The 7799-nt window shown below is 37.1% G+C and overlaps 1 pseudogene; it reads right to left on the reverse strand.

The window, feature by feature from the left end:
• Window positions 1-6021: 6021 nt before the first annotated feature.
• Window positions 6022-7305, reverse strand: LOC147683219 (uncharacterized; annotated as a pseudogene).
• Between the last annotated feature and the right edge of the window lie 494 nt (window positions 7306-7799).

Genomic DNA, 7799 nt, shown 5'->3' on the forward strand with positions numbered 1-7799 from the left:
ATCCATTAATAATCAGTTTTATCGTATAAGATTCTTTTTTAGATTCAGGTACTTCTTTACTCTGCAGTTTCACTCTGTTAGGAACAACATCCTTATAGCTGGTACTTGAAATATCTTCTTCTTCTTCTTCTTCAATTACTTCCAATTCACCAGTTTCAGAATTTCCGTTCCTTCTTCCAAAGCTTCCAATCTGCTTTTCAATACTCTCCTGATCTTGATCTTGAATCACTTCTTGTTCAGTTTCCTTTTCTGCTTCTTGATCTAGCAGATCTTTTTCATTTTCTTCTTCAGAATCTTGTATCACAATTTCTTCATTTTCTTCATTTAATGCTTCATTCGCATTTGAATTTTCCAGATGTCGACGTTCTTGTCGATCTTCAGGATCTGGATTTCTTTCAGGGTCTTCTTCTGAATCTGAATCAGCTGTTGTTTCTCCTTCATCAGGATTCTCAGGTGTTGGCACACGTATGGTGTGGCTAGCATGAATCAATTTCTTCAATCCCCTACACTTTACTGCATTTGTCATGACTAATATCAAGTGTCTTGCCTTCTGCCACCTTGGTACTAGGCAATTTCTTCTTCGATGTACTTTGTTCTTACCCAGTCTCCTGGTAACAGATCATGAGCTTGTTCTTTCTCTTTTGTAAATACTTCAGTTCCTACCTGATGGAACACAGAGGTCACCACATTAGATAGATTTTTGCAGTAATCCATAATGATGCTATCATTAATGCTTAACAGTTTATCAACTGGAACAAATGCTTGCCTCATAACTCTGCCCATTAATATTTCATGTGGACTCAATCCTGTTTTTCTATCTGGAATGCTTCTCAAAGACATCAAAACAAGTGGAAGTGCATCTGTCCACTTCATTCCTGTTGCTAAGCACATTTTTGTAATTCTGTTTTTTATTGTACAATTCACTTGCTCAACAACACCTGATGCTTCTGGTCTGTAAGCACAATGTAATTTTTGCTTTATATCCACTGCTTCACAAATCAATTTTAGCAATCTGTTTTCAAAATGTGTGCCGCGATCTGTCTCGATCGTCACTGGGAAACCATACCTTGGTATGATTTCTCTCAAAATAAATTTTGCCACTGTAATTGAATCATTGTGACGTGTTGGGAATGCTTCTACCCATCTTGATAACAAACAAATTATCACCAAGACATATCTGAGTTTGTTGTAAGGTGGCATGTCAATGAAGTCAAGCTGTATTCTGGTAAATGGACCACCCTCCCGTCCTATGGTTCCCATGCTTACAACTGTTTTTCTGTTTGGGTTGATCTGCTGACAGATAAGACACCTCTGACAAAGGGACTCTGCAATTATTCTGAATTTTGGATTGTACCATAACTGCCTAAATAACCTAATCATGGAATCTCTACCAATATGTGCTGGACCATGGTACATGCGTGCCATGTCAGAAATCATACTATCTGGCATTACTACTCTGTCATTTTTGTAAACCCAAACCTCATCTTCTTCTCTTTGTCTGCATTCTGCTTTTAACCATGTATTTTTCTCTTCATCATTTGCTTCATCTTGCAACTATTTTACTCCCTGCCAAGTCTCAACTACAGATGTTAGCATAAGTGAGTTCAAAACATGTTCGTTTTCTTTTTCCCGATTCACAGACACATTATGTTTTGCACAGAATTTTGCTATTGAGTCAGCATATGCATTTCCTTTTGTTATGTAATCTTCACCTTTTTTATGTGCTGTGCCCTTTATTACTGCAGTTTTTTTCTGGTAGCTGAATTCCATCAATCAATCTTTTAATCAACTGAGCATTTCTTATTGGCGATCCCGCAGAAGTTAAATAACCTCTTTGAGACCAGAGCTGGCCATAGTCATGGACTACACCATAACCATACTGACTATCAGTCACTATGGTAATTTTCAGCTCTTTACCCAATTCACATGCACGAATCAAAGCAATTAATTCTGCTACTTGAGCTGAACGAATTCCTTTGAGACAGGAAGCTTCAATTACATATGCAACTGTACATACTGAATATGCTGCACTCAGAACACCTTCCTCTGTCCTTAAGCATGAACCATCAACAAATAAAATATAATCTGATTCAGCTAACGGGACATCCTTTATGTCTTGTCTTGGTTTGGTGCAATATTCTAATACATCCAGGCATTCATGATCAACCTCATCCCTGATTTCTGTTTCAAGACTGTCAGGTAATAATGTAGAAGGATTTAAATTCACACATCTCGCATTCGAAACGTTGTCTGAGTCAAGAATAACCTTTTCATATTTTGTTAGCCTATTATTTGTCAAATGTTGTGTTCTACTTCTAGTGAGAAGAATTTCAACTGAGTGTGGTACATATACATTTACAGGAAATCCCATTATTATTCCTTCACTTTGTTCCAAACTTACACTTGTTGCAGCTACTTCTTTTAAGCAATCTGGTAATGCTTTTGCAACAGGGTCAAGAACAGCTGGGAAATATGCTATTGGCTTTCTCATTTTTCCATGTCTTTGAATAAGAACTGATAATGCACATCCTTCTCTTTCACTGCAATACAGCTCAAATTCTTTTTCATAATCAGGCATTCCTAATGCTAGAGCTTCACACAAACTTTTCTTTAACTGTTCAAAAGCTTCTAATTCAGTTTTTGTTAGGCTAATTGGGTCTTTTATGTCTGCTTTTGTCAGTCTCTGCAGTGGTTTTGCAATTACTGAAGATCCACTAATCCATTGGCAACAATAACCTACCATTCCTAGAAACATTCTAACCTGTCTCTGTGTTTTTGGAGGTTGCATTGCTTGAATCATTTTTATTCTTTCTGTTGTCACTTGTCTGATTCCCTTTGCAATTCTGTGACCAAGATATTTTGCTTCTTGTTTGCAAAACTGCAATTTCGCAGGAGATACTTTATGTCCCTCATCTACTAGATGATTTAAAAGAATAATGGTATCTGTTATGCAATTATCTTTTGTAGTTTTTCTAGTTTCGCTGGATCCCCACCGAAACTAGAAAAACGATCACCCACGCACTGGTTACAAGCCGCCTGGACTACGGAAACACACTATACGCCGGTACCACCGCAAAACTCCAGAAAAAACTCCAACGCATCCAGAACGCTTCAGCCAGGCTCATACTAGACATCCCGCGTAAAGAACACATCTCTGGTCACCTGAAAAACCTCCACTGGCTCCCCGTTAATAAGAGGATTACCTTCCGCCTCCTAACCCACGCACACAAAGCACTCTACGAACTTGGACCCGAATGCCTCAACACACGACTGTCATTCTACACCCCCTCCCGCCAGCTACGATCCTCCAACCAAGCCCTTGCCACTGTACCTCGCATCAACAAAACCACCATGGGAGGGAGATCCTTCTCCTACCTGGCAGCTAAAACCTGGAACTCACTTCCCACTCACCTTCGCCTTACTCAAAACCACCTAGCATTCAGAAAACAACTTAAAACTTGGATATTCGACAAGTAATTCCCCACCCCTTCTCTAGCGCCTTGAGACCCTATGGGTATGTAGCGCGCTATATAAATCTCTTGACTTGACTTGACTTGACTTTTTGCAGCCACAAGGAGGTCATCAATATACTACACTAACGTAGATTTTCCAGGTAAATCTAGATTTTCCAATGATTTCTTCAGTAACTGATTAAAAATAGATGGACTTTCGGTGTACCCTTGAGGAATTCGACACCATGCTAAAATACGCTCTTTGAACCGGAACACAAAAATTTGTTGGCTTTCTGGATGCATTGGAACAGTAAAGAATGCATTACACAAATCAATAACCGTATACCATTCTGCATCATGCGGAATCTGATATAAAATTACCGCTGGGTTTGGTACAATTGGACAACATGGAACAACAATTTTATTAACCTTTCTCAGGTCTTGAACAATTCTGAAAGTTCCGTTTGGCTTTTTGATTCCCATAATAGGTGAATTACATGGGCTACTCTCAAATTCTTTTAGAACACCTTGTTTTATTAATTTGTCTATTACAGGGGTAACACCTTCAATCACTTCTGCTTTCATTTTATACTGAGGAATGTTTGGATAATCTGCTCTTTGTTTTACTGATATTTTTACTGGGTCTACATTTTTCATCAAACCCATCTCATCTCCAGTGAAATTCCAAATTTTTACATTTCCTGTGTCTTTTCATTCTTCAGGTAAATTATTCTTATCAAACACAGGAAATAATTTACTTTCTTCTGCCTCAACCATTGACATTGTTAATTTGTAAAGCCCATCTTCTTCTGGAGTTTGAAGCTCTATACCATCCGGTGAGCAATATATTGCACAGTTCATTTTACAAAGAATATCCCTACCAAATAGATTTACAGGACTGCTATCACAAACTACAAATCTATGCATGTCTTTAAATTTACCTATTTCAACTTCAACTGGTTCAGTTAAATCTGTTTTTATTTGCTGATTAGCTACACCTACTACTTGGATTTTATCTCCAGAGAGAGGAAGGTTTTCTATTTCCACTGATCTAACAGTAGAACTGGTAGCACCTGTATCCACCAGGAAAGTAATTTCTACATCATTTCTACATCATTCACTTTACCATTTACAAATGGACCAGATTGATCTACCTCAAGAGTGGCTCCAAGCACACACTATTCCTCCTCTCTCAGGCACAGTCAGAAGTAATCTTCAGATTCACTCCCTCCATCTTCTTTCAACCAATATTGTTGAGACACATTCAACACATTCACTCTTGGCGATCTGTTTACCTGTTCACCTCCGCTGAACCCTGTTTCTGCACTGTATCTCTGCACATTTACACAGTTTGGAAGTGGCGGTTGTGGTAACTGACTTTGCTGAATCACTACCTGTCGCTGTAGCTGTTGCTGCTCATTTATCTCATTCTGCATCTGTGGATTTAATGATGTATTTTTTAAATAAGTTCTGGGCGGATTCTTGCACTCACGCTTCCAGTGTCCAAATTCGCCACAATTAAAACATGGGAGTTTCTTTTTTAACTCTTCTATATTTCCCATCAATGTTGGTTTATTACAATTACCTTTAAATTTCCCTTGATTCTGTTCAACATTCTTATTTCCTAAACTTGCTATTTGTTGTTCAGCCACTTTTACCTGTGCCCACATAGCTTTTTCCTTCAAATTCTTTTGTTTAGCTTCTATTTCATTACTGCAGTATTTTGCTTTTTTCAAAATATCATCTACTGTAAGTGATTGCCAACCAACTATTCCAGTTTTTACCATTTCACTAATTTCAGATCTCAAGCCATATACAAATCTGTATATAAAATGGCTCATGTCTTTTTCACTCAAATGTTCATAACCACTGTATTGTTTAAATACCAGCAGTAATCTTTCATAAAATGAATGTACTGATTCTTTTGACTCTTGGATTGTTCTATCTATTTTAACCCAATCTATCTCTTTTGGGGGAATCTTGTTTTTCAAAAACACAATTACCTGTTCGTACTTTCTCTTTGCCTCTGGTGAAGGAGCACCTGTTACTTTATCTTGAGGGTATTCTTCTCTAGGCCAATTTTACATTCTGTCCAAAGATCTGATGGGACAACTATGTCAAAGAATCCATCAAGATCAACCCACAAAACTTTTAAAACTTTCACAAACTTTATATCTACCTGTCGATACCATTCTACAGGTTTTTCTCTTAATCGAGGAAAATCATTTGTAAACATTAAAATGTCCTGTCTTGTCCATGGGACATGTACATACCCTCCTTCCGCTATTTCTCTCATTGGAAACTCATTTACTACTTTTTCCTCTTCTCTGACAGGAAAAGCTAAACTTGTTCTGTCTTCATCTCTTTTCTTTGTCCATTTAGCTCTCCATTTACTTAATTCACCCCATTTTCTCAAAATCACAATTAAGTCTTTTATGTGAATGATTCTTCCTGTGGTACTCATGTTTTCAATGTCTTTTTCAGAGAAATCCACCCTATATTTTTTCTGCAAATTCTTCTGCTTACTTAAATCTATTTCTAACTCAAAAGCCATATCCTCTAATTGATCCTATTTGTTTTTCGTTTTCCATGTTATGCTTTTGCAAATAAATAATTCATCATCCTGATATGCCTTCAATCTGTCAGTTCCAATTGTTCCAATTATTAATTCTTCTAAATCTGCTTTCAATTTTGCAATATCAAGTAATTTACATTCTGGGGTTTGTGTTAAATCTATTTTACTCAAACTCTTTTCCGGAGTTCCAGAGTCAGATTCTGCACCAGATGGAGTTTTACATGACGAACTTTGATTAAAAGTTATGTCAGGCATCATTATTTTCTCTTGATGTATTTCAGACAAATCTGAATAAAAATGTTCAGTCACTGTCTGTATTTCTGAATTTAATGTAACAGTTAACGCTGAGTGCCTAATTTCCCTTTGATCAAATACTGGAAGAGCAGGTCCAATTGTTACAGGTACTGTTACTGCTTCCATGCTTTTAGTTAACTGCTGTATTACTTCATTCGTAGAACGAACATATTCTGAGGTACTTGGTAATTCCTCATTACTTTCTGTTCTATTTCCATTTCTTTGAATTTCATTTCTTTGAACTGGGGTTTTAGTATATTTTCTATTTTCTCCTGATATATTTGAATTACGTCCTGTTTCTACTCTTTCAGGTGTTTCTCTATAATTCGGATTTGTTTGAGGGGATGTCTCATCAATAATTTCTCTTTGAGGGGCACTTGGAGATGTCCATGAACAAACTGGTTGATAAGGTGGCGGTTTTCTAGTATAAATTTCTTCTAACACCGCATCTTCTGAATCACTTTCTTCACTATTATTATTTTTCTTTTGGGCACTCTTTTGTCCAGTTACCTCATCAATTATTATCACTGGATACAAACCATCACACATGTCTGCACTTCTCCATCGACGCATTCTATCCTCATGTGTTTCTCTATCAAGAACGAATCCAGTTCTCCTTGATATTCCTCTACTCTCTCGTTCTAATTCAAACATTTCATCTTCCCATTCAACTAAAGCTTCAAATTGAGTAGGTCTAGGCTTTGGTACAGGTTTCATCATTCTTTCTCTTAAATTTTTCAAAACTGCCACGTTAAATGATCCATCTTCTGGCCATGCTAACACACCATCATTCTCAGTGTACTTCATCCAATTTTCAATCCAAAGACAAGTATGATAACCATATTCACCCAACATATGAGCTGCAGGTGTTTTGTACTTATGAAGTAATCTTCCACCTCGTTTTGAAATTTTCTTATCAGGTTTAATTTTGTTTTTCAATTTCTGAAACCATGAAAGCTTCTTTTTCACTTAATAGTAATCCATGTAATCCATGTTTTTAAACAATTTCCCTTACTTCGGAAAAGATCGTAACAACGTCCTTGTTATTCCGCAACACCAACCAATCCGTGCGCGAAACTTTCCAACAAACCAATCAAATTAGGCTTCGTCACTATTTTGCTCAACCAATAGAATTACTGTTTTCAGGATGAGCCAATCAGCTGCAAACTTGCCTTAGTCACATGAACCAATCTGTGCGCGAATACTGTGACGTATGTTAGCCAATCACAGCGCGACACTTATGACGTATGCTACCGCTGCAGCTACTCTGTCCCTCACTCAACTCCGTAAACTGACATCTCCTTTACAAAAATGTTTTACAACGCCATATTTACAAATCTTTCAATTGAATTCAGTTATTAACTCCACAAAAACAAACCATTTGTCTGTTTCACTAAAATAAAGTGATAGCTTTCCCAAACATTCAAGTATTCTTATCACGTGAAATAGACGACGCTATTTTCACAGAATATTTAAAT

This window comes from Lissotriton vulgaris, chromosome 11 (assembly GCF_964263255.1).
Source record: "Lissotriton vulgaris chromosome 11, aLisVul1.2, whole genome shotgun sequence".
Taxonomy (NCBI): Eukaryota; Metazoa; Chordata; class Amphibia; order Caudata; family Salamandridae; genus Lissotriton; species Lissotriton vulgaris.